The following is a 19,184-nucleotide window of genomic DNA, read 5'->3' as shown; positions in this document are numbered from 1 at the left end:
ACTAATCAACTTGGTGCGTTACAAGCTTATACTGTGCCAGGGTGCCCCCCCAAAGTAACAGTGCTCCCCAAAATCCCACCAATACAAATAATTCTCTGCCAGAGCACACTTAGTAGTAATAATGCCCCTATAGTGCCCATGCTAGTAATCATGTTCCTCATAGCCCCCCAGTAGTAGTAAATCTCCGCATAATACCTCCTATAATATGACAGTACATGAAATACCCCCGCTTAGTGCCCGCAGTTGAGCTAATGTCCCCATAATGTATGCCAGTATAAAATACCCACATATAGTGCCCCAGTAAATGCCCTCATAGTGCTCCTCTCCCCTTTCCCCATAGTGTCCCCCATAAAATGCCAGTAAAAAAATGCCCCTTCTTAGTGCCCCCAGCAGATGTCCCTATAGTGCTCCTCTCCCCACTCCCCCATAGTGCCCCCAAATAATGCCCTATAGTGCCGCTCTCCCCTATAATGTCTCCTATAATGTGCCAGTAAAAAATGCCCCCTTAGTGCCACCAGATGCCATAGTGCCCCCCATAATGTGCCAATAAAAAAGGCCACTTTAGAGCCCCCACTTCCCCATAGTGCCCCCAAATAATGCCCCTATAGTGCCAACAGATGCCCCATAGTGCCGCTCTCCCCTATAGTGCCCCCCATAATGTGCCAATAATAGAAAAAGCCCCTTTAGAGCCCCTAGATGCCCCCATAGTGCTCCTCTCCCCCATGGTGCCCCCCCCCATAATGTGCCAGTAAGAAATGCCCCCATAGTTCCCCCCTCAATTTGGGCAAGAAATAAATGCCCCCAGAATGCCACCCCAATAAAAATGGGGCTGTAAGAAATGCCACCAGCTCCCCCCATAGTGCCAGCTCCCCCCGCAAAGAGAAAAAAAACCAAAAACACTTATACTTACCTCCATCAGCAGCGATGCGATGCAGGCCTCTTCCGGCCTGTGTCTCCCGCTGTGTGCTGCCGGGCACAGGCGGCGCGATGATAATGATGTCATCGCGCTGCCTGAGCCGGCCTCTGATAGGCTGCAGGCATTAGTGCCTGTGGCCTATCAGAAGAACAGGGAAGGGAGACGCCTCTCCCTCCCCTGCCGCAGCACAGTCATTTGTATCGCTGTCCTGAGGACGCGATACAGATGAATATGGAGATGAGCGCTTCCACAATGGAAGTGTAACATCCCAGAGTTATGTTACGAAACGCTTTTACCCCGCTACAACTTGTTAAGTGTATTTATACTGTCATCTAATGTGATTTTATCTAATATTCTCACATATGTGCATTCAAATCCTTGTTATATGTATTGCTGTAATTCCCTATGTTCACCAGCAGGTGGCAGCAATGTGTTTAGCAGGGACTTAGCCAGTTTAGTGTTTCTGAGCTGGAATAGTACATTCCAGTTCAGCTCCCCCTCTATGAGCAGAAGTGGGCTTGCCCACATCCTGCCTCATGGGGAGAGAAGAAAGTTAGAGTTAGTGTGCCAGCCACCCTGGCTAGGGAAAGGCTGTGTGTGTAGGAGCTCCCAGATCTAGGGATCCAAAGCCAGGATCTTGTCTCGGCTGAGACAATTGATCATCATTCCCAGCCTGAGCCTTTCAGCCTCAGCTGGTAGAAAGCAAGCAGCCACCTCCAGAACTCCAGGAAGAAGCATACCCTGTGAAGTCAACTGTGAGTCCTGTCCAGAGACCAGGAGAAGCCAAATTTCTCCTCAGCTAGTCAGTCCCCAAGACAGCAGAAGATAGTAAGCTCAGAAGATAAATTCCTGCCACATTACAGAGCCACAAGCAGACGACTTATCCTGCAAAGAGCTCCAGGCACATGATAGAGCAGAAGCCAGATTCCTGCCACACACTGCCAATACCTGCTGGGACTTCAGACTAATGCTGTATCTCACGTGGATTAATGCTGCAACAAGTAAAGACCAGTTTGAACTTTGCCAAAAGTCTGGATCTCAATTATTGCTGCAAATCCCTCAATTACTCCTACTAGCAACACACTCATTTTATTGCAAGTGAGCCAGGATCCAGGAGTTCAGCCGTACCAAGGTAGGAGACACTGTTGACACTAATGCTATTACCACACAGAGACATTACACCACTCTGGCATTCCTAACCTGGTACGTGAGATATTACATCTTAAAGGGACCTGAGACTGTACCCTGCGCACGCTGCAATTAGCGTCACAAACAAAACTATAGACTATTATACACATATCCTGACCCACTGCATAATTTGGTGTCCGTGTAACTGCACCCACGGTCTGGCTCATTGCAGAAGTGCTCATCTCCTACTGCCCGCCACCACCACCACCGCTGGCGCAATTTCATCCAGTACCGCGCCGTCTGTGGTGATCGGCGGTACGGCCCTAAGGAATAAAAATATTTTTTTAAATTATAATTATTTGTTAAAGACAGCCCAACGGCCATTTTTTTAGGGCGGCCTGGGGGGCAATTGCCTCTGAGATTCAGCAGGGAGCATCAGATGGCATACAGAAGTCAATTCCCTGCAAGACTCAAGATGTTCTGATCCCATCCTCCTTCACTATACGACAGGGGTGGGCAACCTCCGGCACTCCAGCTTTTGTGAAACTACGACTCTCAGCATGCATACTTCTCTGAACTCCTATAAGAATGAAGGGAGCATGCTGGGAATTGTAGTTTCACAACAGCTAGAACGCCTGGGCGCTGACCCCTGCTATATGAGATTGCTCATTGCAGTCATGGGTCCACCAAACCTCTGCCGGCGACCGGAGGACCATCAAGAAATACACAATTGGCTCCTGCTGGACCCTAGAGCACACTCAGTCCTGAATGGAGAGGTAGGTGACAAGAGCGGCAAATCCAAATCCCTTAAATACGGACATGAAAAATGGATGAATTTGATTGGCAGTTATTTCTAGACCCACCCTTCTGAGAACACCCACAGGATGGTAGGCCCCCAGCTAAATAAATGTCCCCCACGGTGTATATAATCTTTTTAACCGCCCCTAGCTTTAATAATGCCCCCAATGTAGGACCCCATCTTAAATGGTGTTTTTTTTTTTTTTTTTTTAGGGCCCCCAACTTTAGAATGTCCCCCATGGTTTATATAATGCCCCCATAGAGTCCGACAGCACAAAAAAATAAATTTAAAAACCCTCACTTTATCCACTTGCTCGCCCTGCAACAGTCTCTTCTCTCTTCACAGAACGGGACCTGCCGAAGGCGCGCGATGACGTCACTGCGCGCTCCCATGTGGTTACTTCTCCACACAGATGGCAGGTCCTTCGGCAGGTCCTGCTCAATGAAGAGAGAAGAGACTGCTGCTCCGCGAACAAGTGGATGAGGTGAGTTTTTTTTTTTATCCCCTAAATGGCCTGTGTGCCCATTTTTAACGGCCTCTAGACAGGTGCACTCCTGTCAATCGGCAGATTAAAATGGTTCCATTGATTTCAATGTTGTCCCTCCAGCCGTGAAAGCGGACAAAAATAGGACATGTCCTATTTTTGGACGGACGCTATTCATTGGCCGCTAAAAGAACGCCATGTGAATAGCCCCATAGACTTTCAGTGGTGCTAAAAATGGCCGTGTGACAGCCGTTATTTAGATGGCCGTCACACGGACATTTTTCACTGTTGTGTGCATGTAGCCTAAAAGTTTTTTAGACCTGGCGTGAGGGGGGAAGAGTTGCAGATTGAAGGGCAAATAACCTAGTGCCCCCAGTAATAGTAATGCCCTCATTAGTGCCCCCAAAAAATAGTAATGCCAACATTAGTGCCCCCAAAAAATAGTAATGCCCCAATTAGTGCCCCCCAATAATAGTCATGCCCCCATTAGTACCCGCCAATAATAGTAATGCCCCAATTAGTGCCCCCCAATAATAGTAATGTCCCCATTAGTGCTCCCAGTAATAGCAATTCCCCAATTAGTAAACCCCAGTAATAATAATGCCCCCTTCTCTTCTCACAGCGGGAACACTCACTGCTGACTGGAAGCTCAGGACAGGACCTTCCTGTAGCATGGTGGAAGCATACCCACATTATTTCTGATGAGGGGTGAAGCATGCACCTACCGAAAGACCACCACGGGCAGCACCATCTCCCATAGTACATTGTGTCTTCCAATCCACACCCTCAAGGACACCCAATGGGTCCTCAGGGCCAAAAGGAATTGTTCCACAGAATCTAGGTTTGTGGAAGAGGAACAACTCATGAGGAGGAGGTTAGAAGCCGGAGGCCGCCCCCAATGGACCCTTATAGGAGCAGCCACATTGTGAGGAGCAGAGGAGAAGTCAGGGGCTCAGGAAAATAATAAGAGCAATAGTGACACCCAGTGGCCAGTCTGTGTCACTACATTCAGTAGAGAATATCAACAAATTAAAAGTTATGCCAAAAACCAGAGCACCCCTTTAAGGTCATTATTAGTAAATCTCTGCCTTTCAGGATGATGCTTGGTGTTTTATGTCAGGGATGTAGATTTTCCACTAGGCGCCCTCCAGCTTTGAGAATACAAGAAAATAACACATCGGGGGAGATTTATATAAAAACTGGAGAAAAGTAAAACTGGCTTAGTTGCCCGTAGCAACCAGTCATATTACACCTTTCATCTTGCAGAGCTCCTTTAGAAAATAAAAGGTGGAATCCGATTGGCTTTTTGGGAACTATGGCAGTTTTATTTTTCACTAGTTTTGATAAATCTCCCACAATGTGTTGATTATGTCGCTATTTAGTGGTATTACGGGATGAACGCACCTCGTGCGGTATAGTATTCCCTCTGCTCTGAGTATACGGTAATTAACACTTACACCCTGAAAAACACGGAAGCGGAGGTGACCACTGTTTTATTTCAATGTGGAAGCTGCGCGCTCCTGTTTTTAATAGAAGCAAAGAAAAGTGGGAGTTTTATGGCTTCTCGGAGGCGCCGTTCATCCCCGTTCTCCTGAGGTTCCAGCGGAGAGAGACTGCTGCATCGTAGTGCCTGGAACGCAGCGAGCGGAGACATCTCTGCGGTCTGATTGCAGCTTCTAGGTCCAGCAGGCTGGAAAACAAAGGAGAAACCCATATTTACTGACGAGAAATCCATATTTACTGACGGAGAGATTTCCTCTACTGTCATCCACTTCCAGAGCTGCTCAGCCTCCGGGGGCTGCTGTCCAGGCTCCACGTGGCATCACCTATACCGAGAGGGTCTCCCCTATGACCTCTGTGCACACAGCGTCTGATGGAACCAGGCACACTAGTTTGTCTGTTGGATTCCATATTAATCGTCCATATAAAGCCGCATGTGTACAGAGGCGACCTCATGGACTTCTATGGCCGCCCTATTACCGCGCTGTGGAGTCACAATACAGCCGTCATCTAAGAAAGGTGTCAGTGTTACTGAGATATCTTACACCCCTCATCTACCTACTGAAATACACATGTTCCTGGAGAACACACATGAAGAACATCAGGGGTCATCACCGAAGTAATGGAGACCACTTACCTTGTTCTGGGGTCTTCCTATATACTGTGATCGTCTCCTCAGGTATACAGCACATATATATCCTGCTGCAGGTGAGCGGCCGTCTTACATCTCACCCTACAACCTACGAGGGAAGGAAGACGAGGGGGAGAGAGATACGATATACAGAATAATTACTGCAACGGCAAAGCACAGCCTTGTTGTAGCACTTTCAAGATCTCTGATTGCTGTCATTGACTTGGAAGGGAAGAAAAACTTTCCTCTGTTCAAAGGTTGAATCCCATCCTGACCTAATATAACCTAACTATTAATGTGTGGGCATCACTACTGTAAGAGGGGCACTAAGGGGCATCACTACTGTAAAAGGGGCACTAAGGGGCAGCACTACTGTAAGAAGGACACTAAGGGGCAGAACTACTGTAAGATGGGCACTAAGAGGCAGGACTACTGTAAGAGGGGCACTAAGGGGCAGCACTACTGTAAGAAGGGCACTAAGGGGCAGCACTACTGTAAGAAGGGCACACAGGGGCAGCACTACTGTAAGAGGGACACTAAGAGGCAGCACTACTGTAAGAGGGGCACTAAGAGGCAGCACTACTGTAAGAGGGGCACTAAGGGGCAGCACTACTGTAAGAGGGGCACTAAGGGGCAGCACTACTGTAAGAGGGGCACTAAGAGGCAGAACTACTGTAAGAAGGGCACACAGGGGCAGCATTGCTCTAAAAGGGGCACTACACAGACATAACTACAGTAAGGGGGCATACAGGGCCCAGGCAACATACTATAAAGCAGACCTCTTTACTAGATGAGGGCAGGGGAGTTACCAGAAGTTGTTGGAGAGGGGGGTGGGGCAATCAAAAATTTGCTATGGGGCCCAGTCTTCTCTAGTTATGCCCCTAACAGCAAGCATAGATCTTGAGAATGCAGAGGTATTGAAAAACAAAGTAGCCATGTAGTAGTAATGCAGTGCAACGTCCAGTGTCCTCACCTTTGGATGTGTGCAGTCCGGGAGTTGTAGATCGTCCATGAGTCCGGGGCCCTCTTGGCGGTCACGATAGGCGCCTCTCTCCTTACAGGGTCATGTGACGCCCATCTGCCTACCCCGTTTCATCGCCTCCTCAGCCGACGTCCAGTTCAGCTGAACGTCTGGGGAATTTGTCCTGGTTGTAGGTCTACGTCTGGAGAGGAATTGTCCTCTCTTGAGCTGCATGCAGTTTCTTTTTGACTGATCACAGCAGTATTTTGCTACATTGTGCCAGTAGTCCCGTTCCCATCATCAGGCTCACTGTGTGTCATGAGCGCGGCCATCTTACATATTACCCTACAACATACGAGGGAAGGAAGGTGGGGGTTAGAAAAGTATAATTACTGACTCCAACAACAAAGCACAGTCTTGTTTCAGCACTTTCAAGCTCAAGACTACCCATCCCATTCCTCCTCCTCTTGGTAGCAGTGAGCTGGTCTGACTTCCTGCCAGGAGGGGGCAGAGCTAGCTAGGCTAGTGAGTAGTGAGGAAGCACGACCATCAGCTCCCGCTCCACGGATCTTGGAGTCAGATCAACTGTGAGGAACATTACTCCAGGCAGACAGAAGGTCTGGGACTGGATATTCTTCAGAGCTACAGTAACAAGACTACAGTCAGCGGTGTCACCAGCAATTATAGCCTTACAGATCCTGCTGCAGGTGAGGGAGAACATAATAAGACACCCGTCACCATAGCACAGCTCAGGCAAACCCAAAAGCCTGTATTTATGAAGTGGACGCCTACAGCCACAGTTGCCAGAGTGTAACCATAGCAAACAGAAATCAGGAGAGAGATAGAAGAACTACCCTAGAGTGCTATTGGCTGCCACCATACCGCATCATCTGAGGATAGAGACGTTGCACCTTTTACAGATGACAGCTGCATGTCCTTTGCACTCAGTATAGTAAACGTTTGATGTTCTCTATCTGCCTGATTCCTTCACATCACCTTTTCACTGCACCAAACCCCAGAGGGCAACGGCCTGAGGGATTATACAGTGACACAACTCATCAGGACCACTACCACTCCCATCCTCTGCCTCCTGAGGGGCTCGCTGCACAAGCAGACATACTGAAAACCAAAGTAGTTTAGAAAGTCACATATGTTTACATGAGGTAGTGAAATGTCTAGTGTACTTACCTTATGGAGCATGTAGCCCGGTGCTTGTAGATCGGCCATGAGTCCAGGGAGTCTTGGTCGGTCACGATAGGCGCCTGTCACCTTACAGGGTCATGTGACGCCCATCTGCATGTCTTGGTCCTTATAAATCAATATTTAAGTCCTGGTTGTAAGTCTATGTCTGGAGAGGGTTGTCCTCTCTTGAGTCGGAGTCCTCACCGTCTGGAATGATCACAGCTGCACTGTGTCAGTAGTGCTGCATTCTTCTCCATTGTGGCAGTAGTCCCTGTTTCCATCATCAGGCTCGCTGTCTGTCTTGAGCGCTGACATCAGGGGTGCACATTGCAGACAATATCACAGGTGAGGAATACCTTGTCGCCTTGTTGCCTTCATTCTTGGGATGGGAACGCAGAAATCTCACCCTTTTCAAAGCATGACAGAAGATGCTCTCTCATTTTATCGTGCTGGTATCGCTTCATGATATTTCCATCCCCGGCCAGAAATTCGTAGGCGTTCGCCACTGCAAAAACTCCGCAGTCATATCTATTGTTTTGCTGGTCGACATCAAGCAATTTCACATTATCCAATGGTCTTTTTACCACCTGGCCATAGAGGTTAGACATTTGATGACAGATGGTGGCAGATATCCTCTTAGGCTTCATACTGTCGGCTAGCATGATGTGGCCTTCCTTGTAGCACGATGTCACCCAGTGCTCTCTTTCTGCCTCATAATGGATCTGGACCGCTTCTCCTTGAACACAGAGATCTGGAAAGAGGAGCACGGCAGAGGGCTGCAGGCCGTCAAAGCTACTAAACTGCCCTTTAAGAAGTTCCTGTGCCTTTCTGATTATCTCATCATCAAGGATTCCTTCCCGGCCTTTACTCCTCAGGATGGCTTTTTCCTCTTCAGTCAGGATGTTTTTGGAGGTCTCCGTTTTGCAGTGGGGTGTTTTCACATGGTGGTTTTGGAATGGTGGTTCTGTAACTGCATTGCACGGTGGATCTCTATATGCAAAACACAGTATCCTGATGACTTGAAGGCACAATGCCATGATGTTCTCGTAGGGGGGTTGGATCTCTTCAAGGTATGAAGGTATGATGTTATCTGATGGTTGATGGATGGCTTTTTCCTCTGCCGTCAGGATGTTTTTTGAGGTCTCAGTTTTGCAGTGGGATGTTTTGCACGATGGTTCTGTATCTTCCTTGTATGATGGTTCTTTATCTGGATGGTATGATGGTTCTTTATCTGGATGGTATGATGGATCTGTATCTGGATAGCACGGTGGTTCTCTTTCTGCAAAACACAGTATCTTGATGACTTGAAGGCACAATTTTATCATGTTCTCGTCGGGGGGTTGGATCTCTTCATGGTATGAAGTTATGATGTTATCTGATGGTTGATGGATGTCTGCAGTGCACACAGTTTGGATGTCACTGTGGCTCATCTCCACTCTTCTTAATTCCCCGCTCTTTGCAGATCTCTCCTGTTGCACTTCAGCCTCATGTGCCATGTTAGTCTGTGATCGGCGATCCGGTGATGTGGTGTCATCGAGAGGTTTGACCTCTTCGTCGATGCCAGGCTTCATTACGTCACTCAAGACTAGATGTTCCCTGCTGGGGATTTCCAGCGTGTCTCGGACATGGTCTCTTTTGGAGAGACTGTCCTTCTTACGAAAAACTTTGGAGCATTTTTTACAAAGTCTTCCAAAAATACGTAGAGTAAAATTGTTAATCCCAAAGGGGAAGCAACAGGAGACAGGCCGTGCGGCGGCCATGTGTCGTCTCCTGCCTCCCTCTGTTTGAGGGTAAAACTCTCAGAGGTTGAGGACTTACATTTGTATCTGTGAAAGAGCAACAACAAAAATCAAACGTCGTCTTCAAGTAGCTGAAGCGAAATGACTGCTAGGTGCTCAGTGTTCTGAAGATAGAATGGCGGCAGATTGTGACATCATAATGCAGGCTCTAGGTAACCAGGGCCCCACACAGGGGGAGGGGTGTCGTCCAGGCGCTAGGAAACACCTTGTGATGTAAGACTAGTGACATCATAATGCAGATCTCCAGGCTGCAGCCTCTAGGTAACCAGGGCCCCACACAGGGGGAGGGGTGACGTCCAGGCGCTAGGAAACCCCTTGTGATGTAAGAATAGTGACATCATAATGCTGGCTCTAGGTAACCAGGGGCCCACACAGGGGGATGGGTAACGTTCAGGTTTTAGGAAACCCTTATTGATGTAAGACTAATGACATCATAATGCAGAGTTAATGTAATGAGTAGCCAATTAAAGGGCGTCCCAGGCATTAGGAAACCCCTGATACATATAGATAAGTTTAAGAAACAGTTACAGGCTGTAATTCCTTCTGCCACCACTGAGGGGAGCTCACTGCATACTATGAATTTATTATTGAGTTAAATGACAGTTGTATAAATCCCTGTGCAGTGAGCTCCCTCTAGTGGCAGCTGCGGGAATACAGAATCTATCCAGTTTCCGCATAAAAGGAACCTGGGGTTTGGATATTTGAGCCCTACCCAAAATTAAATTACAGCTGCACTTTCCTGAGAAAGACCACCGCTCACCGCTGATCCCAATAAAAAGAAAGACGGTCCAGCTTCACTGAAAAATACTCACCGCTGCACCACCCTAAATATTATAATAATGTATAGTATAATAAGTGTTAACCCCTAAAGGACTAGAGAGCTCCAGGGATATTAGTTTCCCAGAGCCACCAGGTATAATGTACATGAATCGTTCTGGACCACCTGGAGTATTAGCTATTGACCATCAAACCCATGATTTGAGTAACCATGGAGACACAAACATCTGCAGAGGGGCTGTGTACACAAAACCATGACAGAATTATAGTCAAGACTCATTGAAATGCAGCTTCCCGTTTAATTTAGAGGCAGTTGACAAATAAAATAAAAAAGGTTTGCATTGGATAGATGTCAGTGGCTTCTCTTGTTCAAAGCTTCCATGACAAAGGAGCTGCTGTTTCTATGGGAGTAGGGACTTTGCTGTTACTTCCCCTTTAAGTAATATGCTGTACATCACTCAGCGTCTTTAATGTCGTGCTCTAAATTGGGATCCTTGTAACGCCTGAGCATTTACCGTATTCTGCCACAAGGGGCTCCGTGAGCACTAATGCCTATAGATCTATTTGCATATTCCCCGCCGCCATGTTACGATTGGCAGAATCTCTTCCTCTAACGTCATGACGTCATCGCGTGCCGCTTATAATATAAAAGGCAGCTCCTCCGGTTTCTCCGTCTGGTTCACAGTGCTGGGGACTAGTTTGGAGTTTGTCCCTTTAACTTGGTGGTCTTCAGGACTGGGTGATGGTGAGACCGGCTGGTGGGTGTCATCGAGGATCCATCTACATGTAATAACTTTATTTGCTGCCCTGTAGGTAACATGAACATCACCTGGAACCTGGTCCATGATGGGATCTCTGGCCTTTTGACCCTTTCTAGTTGGATCCTTATCTGACTGTAGAAGTAGAGCTCACTGAGGTTAGTGGTGGTCAGCATCCTCCGGGGGTAGGACACCAGGAGACCATGCCCCAAGGACAGTGACCTAAACAATTAGCCCCTTATTGTCTGAAAATAGTCCTAAGAATAATGATTAAACAGGTATAGAGAACCAGGAGCCATGTTCTCCATATGGTAACATTGGGCATGTCCTACAGCCTTGGTCAGATCTGTAGACCCAAAGGTTTTGGGGCAGCACCATGGGTGGTTTAGAAGACAGCTGGGTCCCAATGATTAGATGTCACTTTCCTCGTGTCTGTCTGAGAGACAGTCTCTATAAGATGACACTCCTGCAGTTATGATGGGACCAGTGACCCCTGAACTTACTAGGCTAAAGTTGGTTTCATATTCGCTGCATTTGTTTTTTCATGACTGGCACATAAGTGAGCATCAAAGTTGGCACAGAACAGTGTGATTTGAAAAGATAAATGAATTTGGGAAACTGATCTTGCACTATGAGCATAAGAGGTTGATGCCCAGCATCATATTCTGTTGAGGTCAGCCTGGCCTAAACAAGTTCTGGGCACAAGAACTGGCATCAAAGTGGGCAGATGGACTCATTTTCCTGTTTTGAATAAGTAACTGGTGTTTTTAAAGGGTTAAAGGGGTTGTCCCATCTCAGACGGAGCGGGGAAATGAACGGAGGGCGTACTGCGCCGAAAATAGTTCAGTCGGTCCCATAGAAATTAATGTGAGCCTGGGCCGCGCATGCGGGTACGCTCCCATTCACTTCTATGGGAGCTGCGCTTGGTGGTGGACAGACCCCGGGAAATCTGGGGTCCTCCAGCCACAGCTGTTCTCGTTGTACGTACGGGTTCCAGCAGTGGGACCCGCACCTATCAGACCATGGGGGCATATCGTAGCGATACGCCCGATTGTCTGAGATGGGAATACTGTAAGTGATCTTGGACCACTGATCTTGCACTACAAGCATAGAGGTTAGTGCCTGTGCAGTGGCCGGGTCAGGTGGACAATATATCCTGTATTTGTTCGTGATGCCAATTGCAGCGTGCGCAGGGTATTATCCCAGTGCCCTTCCAAGGTGTTATAACGCACGTCCCAGATTAGGAATGCCAGAGCGGGGTAATGGCCGATAATATCTCTGTAGGATAGTGATAATTGTGTCACGGTGTCTCCTACCTGGGTACGGCCGGACTCCTGGCTCAGTTGCAATAAATTTGAGTGTAGTGATAGTAGGAGTAATAGAGGAACATGGCAGAATAACTGTTGTCCAGACCTTTAGATAAAGTTCAAACATTGCTTTACTTAAAATAAATTTGTATACAGCTTTGGTCTCTTGGTCGCAGCAGGTTTTGGCAATCATTGGCAGGAATGAGTACTTCTGCTTTAAATGTGGAGCTTGCAGGATAAAACATCTGCCTAGTCCAGATGCAGTAGAGTTAACACTCATGATTTATGAGACGTGTTATCTAAACTAAATGCGTTCAGTTTACATCAGATGACAGTAAAAAGGCTCTTAGGAGATAGTAGCGGGGTAGAGGAGTGTAGTTACACAACTCTGGCATGTTACATTCCCCCTTACTTTGAGTCAGGCCATCCTCGGCTTGTGCTTAGGATGAGAGGACTAAGCTCTGGGCTACCCAATTAAATACAAAGTGCTGCATGAGATACATATAAAGACAAACAAAGACAAACATATAACGGCTACGCTAAGGTTCCTGCCCGCATGAGTAGGGTGTCTCTTTTTAACAGTTTTTCTCTCGGAATACCCAGTGAACCAACGGTCTGCACTAAGCAATCATTACTGACTGACTTTGAAGTATTTTGGATCCTAATACCAAAGAAAGCCTGGGGGTGTCTTTACTCTGTAATCCCACGATTGAGTAATGAAATGCCGGCAAATAGAAGGGTGGCTTTATCCTGTATTCCCTTCCCTGCACCAAAGTCGGAAATTAAGACTTATAGCACGATCACTATGATGACTATGGGTAGCTAAATGGCTCTAAGGTGGAGGCGCCATACCTTAGGCAAAGGCACAGAAGGGGGAGGTATACGCGTCTCCAAACGCTTCTGGCAATATCACAGGAGGATGATATAATAATCCCATGGAACTCCTGGAAGATATACCAGGATAAGGGTTTAGTAGTTCCATTACCAATTCTGCCACATATAACAAACAGGAAGGAGGGGGTATATGACTCCCTTAGCCATTCCCGAAGCAGCAGGGTTACCCTTGTAGTTGCTGGACCTGCCTGGGACTTACCACTTGTCCTACGTGGGTACTCAGGTTATGACACCAGGAATAGGCCATTAGTATTAAGCGTCCAAAGAGGCAGTCCGTTTAAAGAGAACAGAGCTGTTGTCACGGGGCACCAAAGGTGCACTCGGTCTCCCATCAGCCGCAGACCTGCTGCTTAGCGTCGGGAATACACACAATGGGCATAAGATACTTGAACGTTGCATAACCTGTAAACATTGAAGCAAAATGTGTGCAAAAACATTATGCAAATATCAGTGCAATCAATATTATCATAATGCGCTCAAATATGACTTGCGTCCTTTTTCTTGAAGTGCTTTACAATTGTAATCTTCTTGAAACAAACAAAAGTCACTTGTAATCCAATAGGAGGTGTATTTGTAATCCAAGGAACGGTATAAAATATTATATAAAAACACATATGAAAAGCAGCAAAAGTGAGAACTATAGTTCCATGAGGCTCTCAAATAACCTGAGAAAGGGAATAAAACAATGCGCAAACTTTGGCACAAACTGGGATGTAAAGAGTTAAAGGTAGATGGGGGGAGTCCTGACAAATGTGGCCATCGATCTGAGGGTATAACAAATGGCAACGGAGCAAAACCAACTGGACAACAGTCTTCTCAGTTTTCAGGACCAGTCCAGACTTTGGCACCCACAAGTTTTTGTTTAAAGGTAAGGAGACATTTAGAGAAGGACTTGCAGGTCCTCCTCACTGCTAGAGCTGCTAAAGCTCATTAGAGGGCGCTCCTGCCTTTGATAACTCAGCTTTGCAGCTGTCGTGGTGCGCCACTGCCCTCTAGTGGTGTCTTTTGGTAGTGGCTGCGTAGTCAGCCTGGAGAACGCTGTGGTAACCTGCTGCAAGCCAGAATCCCTTGCCGGTGCAGAGATAGGCAAAACCTCTGGCTGAAGAGGTTCTGGAAGGCAGTCAAGGGGTGCCTGTGGGAGATTCCAGGGTAAGACATAGGGTTGTAACCTGGGATTAAAAGTCAACACCGAGTTGTTGATCTGGCCCACCCGTAGTGTTGGGAGTACAGCCAGGTCAAGGATAAGGGGCTCTGGTTCAGGTTGAGCCCGTTCTCTAAATCTCAAGTGGCCATCCAGGGCTTCCTGCAGACATCGGCCTCTCCCAGCACACCTTGGTTCTTCCTGCCAGGCCTCTGGGGTGAGAGCAGGGGATAGTGGCTTAACCGAAAGGGTAATCCCGGCAGCAAATGGGCCCTGTACAGAACGCATCGGGGTGTACTCCACTTGATCCCCGACATAAAGGTTGTGGCAGGCCTGGGGCTGATAATTCCATTTAACAGAACGGCGGCCCACATATAGTTCCTCCCCACTGTGGTTGTCTTGGAGAAACCCAACACTTCTCTCTACCGAAAACTATAGGACGGTCCTGGTGCGCCGGGCGAGTTTGGGATCGCCGGGCCGGGGGTCATCCAGGACCTGTTTGACCCATTCCTCCACTGCCGTTTTGTGCTCCAATTGACTCTGGGCATGGCAGGTTATCTCGAGGGGGACCTCGGGGTTGAGGTGACTTGGCCTGGGGTTGTCTTTCCTGGGCAGTGGAGTGGCCTGCTTGGGCCTAGCAGAGGTGTCGGGTACCACCGGGCGCGGTGCAGGGGCAGATAAGGGCTGAATCGGTGCCTCAGGGAGCGGGACAGCTACTACCTGATGTCGCGGCCGGGTGGCCGGTTCTGGGGCCTCCTGCTGGTCCGCAGCGGTGGGACGGCTGTCTTCGCAACTGCGGTCGACTCCTCAGAGGACGTTGCTCGTTCCTTGGTCAGGACGTCGGTCGCTGGAGGTGACGATGTGGCACTTGGTGATGTAGGCGCCTCCAGTGCCTGGACGGCTTGACAGTCTCGGGCTTCCGCTGGAGCGGGCTTGGCTGTGGTGGCCATCTTGAGGATTGTCTGGGTTGCTGGTTCAGTTGCCGCAGAGGAACCCACAGCCTCCGGGATCTGGACTGACGTCGGCTTCCGCGGGAGCACGCTCGAGAACGGCGGCCATCTTTGAGTAAGGGGTGGCGGCCCTCTCGCCGTCTGAAGAGGAATCCGCAGCCTCTGGTATCACAGCAAACACTGACGGGCCTTTCTTGCACACAAGTTGGAAGACCCGGATCTCCTGTGGGTGTTTTTAGGAGACCGGTTCGCATTTGGTCCCACTTCGGCTTGCGGAGAGCCATCTTCCTTTGCTCCTCAGCCATGTTGAATGCAGGAACTGAAGGTGGAGCCTGAGAGGAGAGGTCTTCACTCCCTTGGCTCACAATGCAAAGTTCTTTGTGGGCAGGATTTAGATTTCCTGCTTCTAGAGGGGCGTAGTTAGCATTTTCGCGCTCCTGAGAGGGCGTTCTTGTGTTTTCCCGCTTCTGAGGGTCATGAAGAAGTGGCGCCATTACAGAAATATGGCGTATTAACCCTTGGCTTGCTGGCGCGCACTGTTTAGCATTTTCTTGCACCGCAAAAAAAGCAATAAAGTCAATTTTCAGAGTTTTCACACAGTACCTAGGCCTTGTAGCAATGGTAGACACACAATACGATCCTGTTTGTGGAATGCCACTTTAATGCAGTGGCCGGGTCAGGTAGACAATATATCCTGTATTTGTTTGTGACGCCAATTGTGGCGTGCGCAGGGTATTATCCCAGGGCCCTTCCAAGGTGTTATAACGCACGTCCCAGATTAGGAATGCCAGAGTGGGGTAATGGCCTATAATGTCTCTGTAGGATAGTGATAATTGTGTCACGGTGTCTCCTACCTGGGTACTGCTAGACTCCTGGCTCTTGGCTCACTTGCAATAAATTTGAGTGTAGTGAAAGTAGGAGTAATAGAGGAACTTGGCAGAATAACTGATGTCCAGACCTTTAGATGAAGTTCAAATGTTGCTTTACTTGAAATAACTTGCATCCAAGCAGTATACAGCTTTGGTCTCGGTCCCAGCAGGTTTTGGCAATCATTGGCAGGAATAAGTACTTCTGCTTTAAATGTGGAGCTTGCAGGATAAAACGTCTGCTTGATAGCTCTGTAACTATGGCAGGATTAGCTTCTGCACTTATCTGTACCTTCTGCTTTGTGGGGACAGACTAGCTGAGGAGAAATTGGCTTCTACTAGTGCAGCGTACTCAAGTTGTGTGCAATGGGTGTTTCTGGGTGATGTAGTGCAATATACACTAACCTGGTACAGCTGACTCTCTGCAAGGGCAGGTATAGGTAGAAATAGTTTGTGACGCCAGTGCCAAGTAAACGGTGGCACGCCGTTTGCGGATGCAGGAATAAATTGAGGAAACGTGGTCTTAAAACAGAACTCCAACTTTAGTAGTTTTGCAAGCAGAGACAATATTGGAAATGCAGTTCCTAAGCATACAGTCGATTTTGCAATTCGGTCGATGCAGGCAATTCAGTTATAGCAGGGTAATTACAGAGTGTTGAACACAGGACTTGCAGCACAGGAGCTTGCACTCTAATTCTGTCTGATCCTGGAATATAGCATATCTTCACCAAGGCCCATTAACCTAGTTCTGGCTTTATATCCTTGGCTATAGCTTTAATCAGTACCTCCTCTGTCTTTCTGAGTACCTCTGGCTTTCCTGATCTTTGCCTCTGTCTCTCTCAGCTGCTGGAAACTTCCTCAGGTTCTTGATCTAACATATTCCTGTTTCTGCATATGGGAATTCAGGAGGGAATCTTCTCCTGGACAGCAGGCTTCAGGCCTGGACTTGTCTCAGACATTGTCTAATCTCCAACTGTAGATTACAGACACTAGACTCCGTCTGCCTTGCACTTCCCTGACTGGGCCTTATATAAACTAGGGCTCCCTAGCTCCCTCTATTGACTAGAAGCTGGAATGACACCCCTAGCAGGCCTGTACATGCAAGTTTCACAGTAACAGGGAAATACATAACATTACATTACATTTTATAAAACTGACATATACCAACTTCTCCATAATTAAGGAGGGACGACAGCACACCAAGTGACACTTTTGTAGTGACGGGTATTACAGTCCCCGTACACTACATACCCCACTGCTTTAAGCTGAGTATGACCTCGTACTCCATCATGGGTCGCCCAACTGGAATCTCTACCTGAAATAGAAAATAGAGACATGCAGGCATACATACATGTAATTCATCTGCATTTACATTTACATCAGGTCCAATTGGCAAAAGTGAAGGGTAGTGACAAGGGGCGTCGTTCTCTTCTCTCAGGATAATAAATGGAACGGGGGCGCTGACCTGGCACAGCGTAACATTATAACCAGGATAGTCCATGACAATGAATAAGTCCATGATAGAACAGCAAAATGGATAAAACAGTATAAAAGTTCTTGGAGGCTCAAAGAACAAACATGAGTCCGTACCCAGGTTATTTCTTATTAATCACAGAGGCTCTCATGCGGTGGAGTCCATCCCTGGGCACAATACTTTTAAAAGAGTAAGAATCTCAGAGGCTCAGGTACTTTTGAGTCTGTCTCCGGGCACGGTTCCTTAGTATGAAGTTGCACAATAAAAGGACAGCAAGAAAAGTGCTGTAATACCCCTGATCAACCTGAAAAGGGGGTGAAGGGTAAAAGGTGCAACAAAGGAACAGGCACAACTTGGCGTGGGTAGCAAAAGCAGGCAGGAGGTCCTGGAAACAAACTTGGCCTTGTTAGCTTTGTGATATCAGTGGCCAACACCTACCACTGAGCCGTGGACAAACTGGCAGCCGCAACAAAAGACCAGAAACATAGGACTCCTGTCCTGGAAGGGTTAACATCCAAACTTCTGCAGTGAAACAAATCAAAGGCCTAGCAGGCTGATTACAGTGACATATCATATCCACTTGGCTCCACTGGCAGGTATCGTCTGTAGTATTCTTCTACAGGAGGATGTGCCCACATAACTGTGTCAGGGGGCAGCTGTAGGGTAAAGGGGCCCCTAATAGGTATTGGCCCCATAGGCCTAGGGGTGAACCCTCTGGTGGACCTTGCCGGTCCTGACATGATCACTGCAGGGTGTAATGTGCTTGGCACCGCCGCAGCAAGCGGTCCGGTGCTCTGGGTGCAGCAGTTTACGGCAATCGCGGGTCCGGTCTGGGGCACTGACGGAGCGGTGGCAACAGAAGGCGGTTTACGGGTGGTGACAGGCACCCTTACCTCATCCTTCCTCGGCGGTGTCTGGATCCTGGCGGTGTATGTCTTGCGCAACTCCCGCAACTTCTCCTCCAGCCGGACGATCTGCTCACCGATGCTCTCTGTGTCGGAGTCGCTGTCCTCTGCTGGCGCCGCCGGCGCAGGTACAGTCACCGATGACGCGGACTCGGCCTCTGCAGGTTCTGGCGATGCGTCTGGTCTCCGTCCCATCCGGATGTTCTGAAAGGTAGCACTAAGTCCTTTTAACTGCTCCAGCTCCGATATTGTCTTCTCCCGACGAGGCAGCTCGGGGGAAGGATAGGGGCTCACCCATTTTTCCAACACGGTTGGCTGCCAGAAGACGTTTGGCCCAATGAAGGAGCTCCGCTCCTGAAAGGCGTGATGGGCCGGCTCTGGAGAGCGTTCCGGTTCCCGCTCGCAGCCAGAGTAGTCTTCTCCTTCTTCTGCCTCCCAGTCCTCAGGAGCTCGCTTGGGACGGGTCACGGCAGTTGCATAAGGGCCTCGTAGGCTCTCGGCAGGGGTGTACTCCACTTCCTCTCCCTCGCGGAGGCTGTGCTGGTACGAAGGGAGGTAGTCTCTTTTGACAGACCTTCGATTAACATAGAGGTCTCTGCCAGTTAGATAGTCCTGAATAAACCCGTAGCCACGGGGTTTGTCAAATGACAGCACCACTCCCTTTTTCCTTTCCAGGCGGGGTTGGGTGTGCGTATGCTTCTCATGTATGGTC

General features: G+C 48.4%; 1 long non-coding RNA gene across 1 annotated transcript; it reads right to left on the bottom strand.

Moving 5' to 3' along the window:
* Window positions 1–4,848: 4,848 nt before the first annotated feature.
* Window positions 4,849–6,547, bottom strand: LOC120977399. Its single transcript, XR_005773889.1, has 3 exons — window positions 6,432–6,547; window positions 5,465–5,567; window positions 4,849–5,017 (listed from the first exon to the last, which is right to left on the bottom strand). It is a non-coding gene; the product is annotated as an uncharacterized LOC120977399 (long non-coding RNA).
* Window positions 6,548–19,184: the final 12,637 nt, after the last annotated feature.

The sequence above is a fragment of the Bufo bufo genome, chromosome 8 (genome assembly GCF_905171765.1).
Source record: "Bufo bufo chromosome 8, aBufBuf1.1, whole genome shotgun sequence".
NCBI lineage: Eukaryota > Metazoa > Chordata > Amphibia > Anura > Bufonidae > Bufo > Bufo bufo.
Note: the sequence above shows the minus strand (reverse complement) of the source record. Positions and strands in the feature narration are given on the sequence as shown.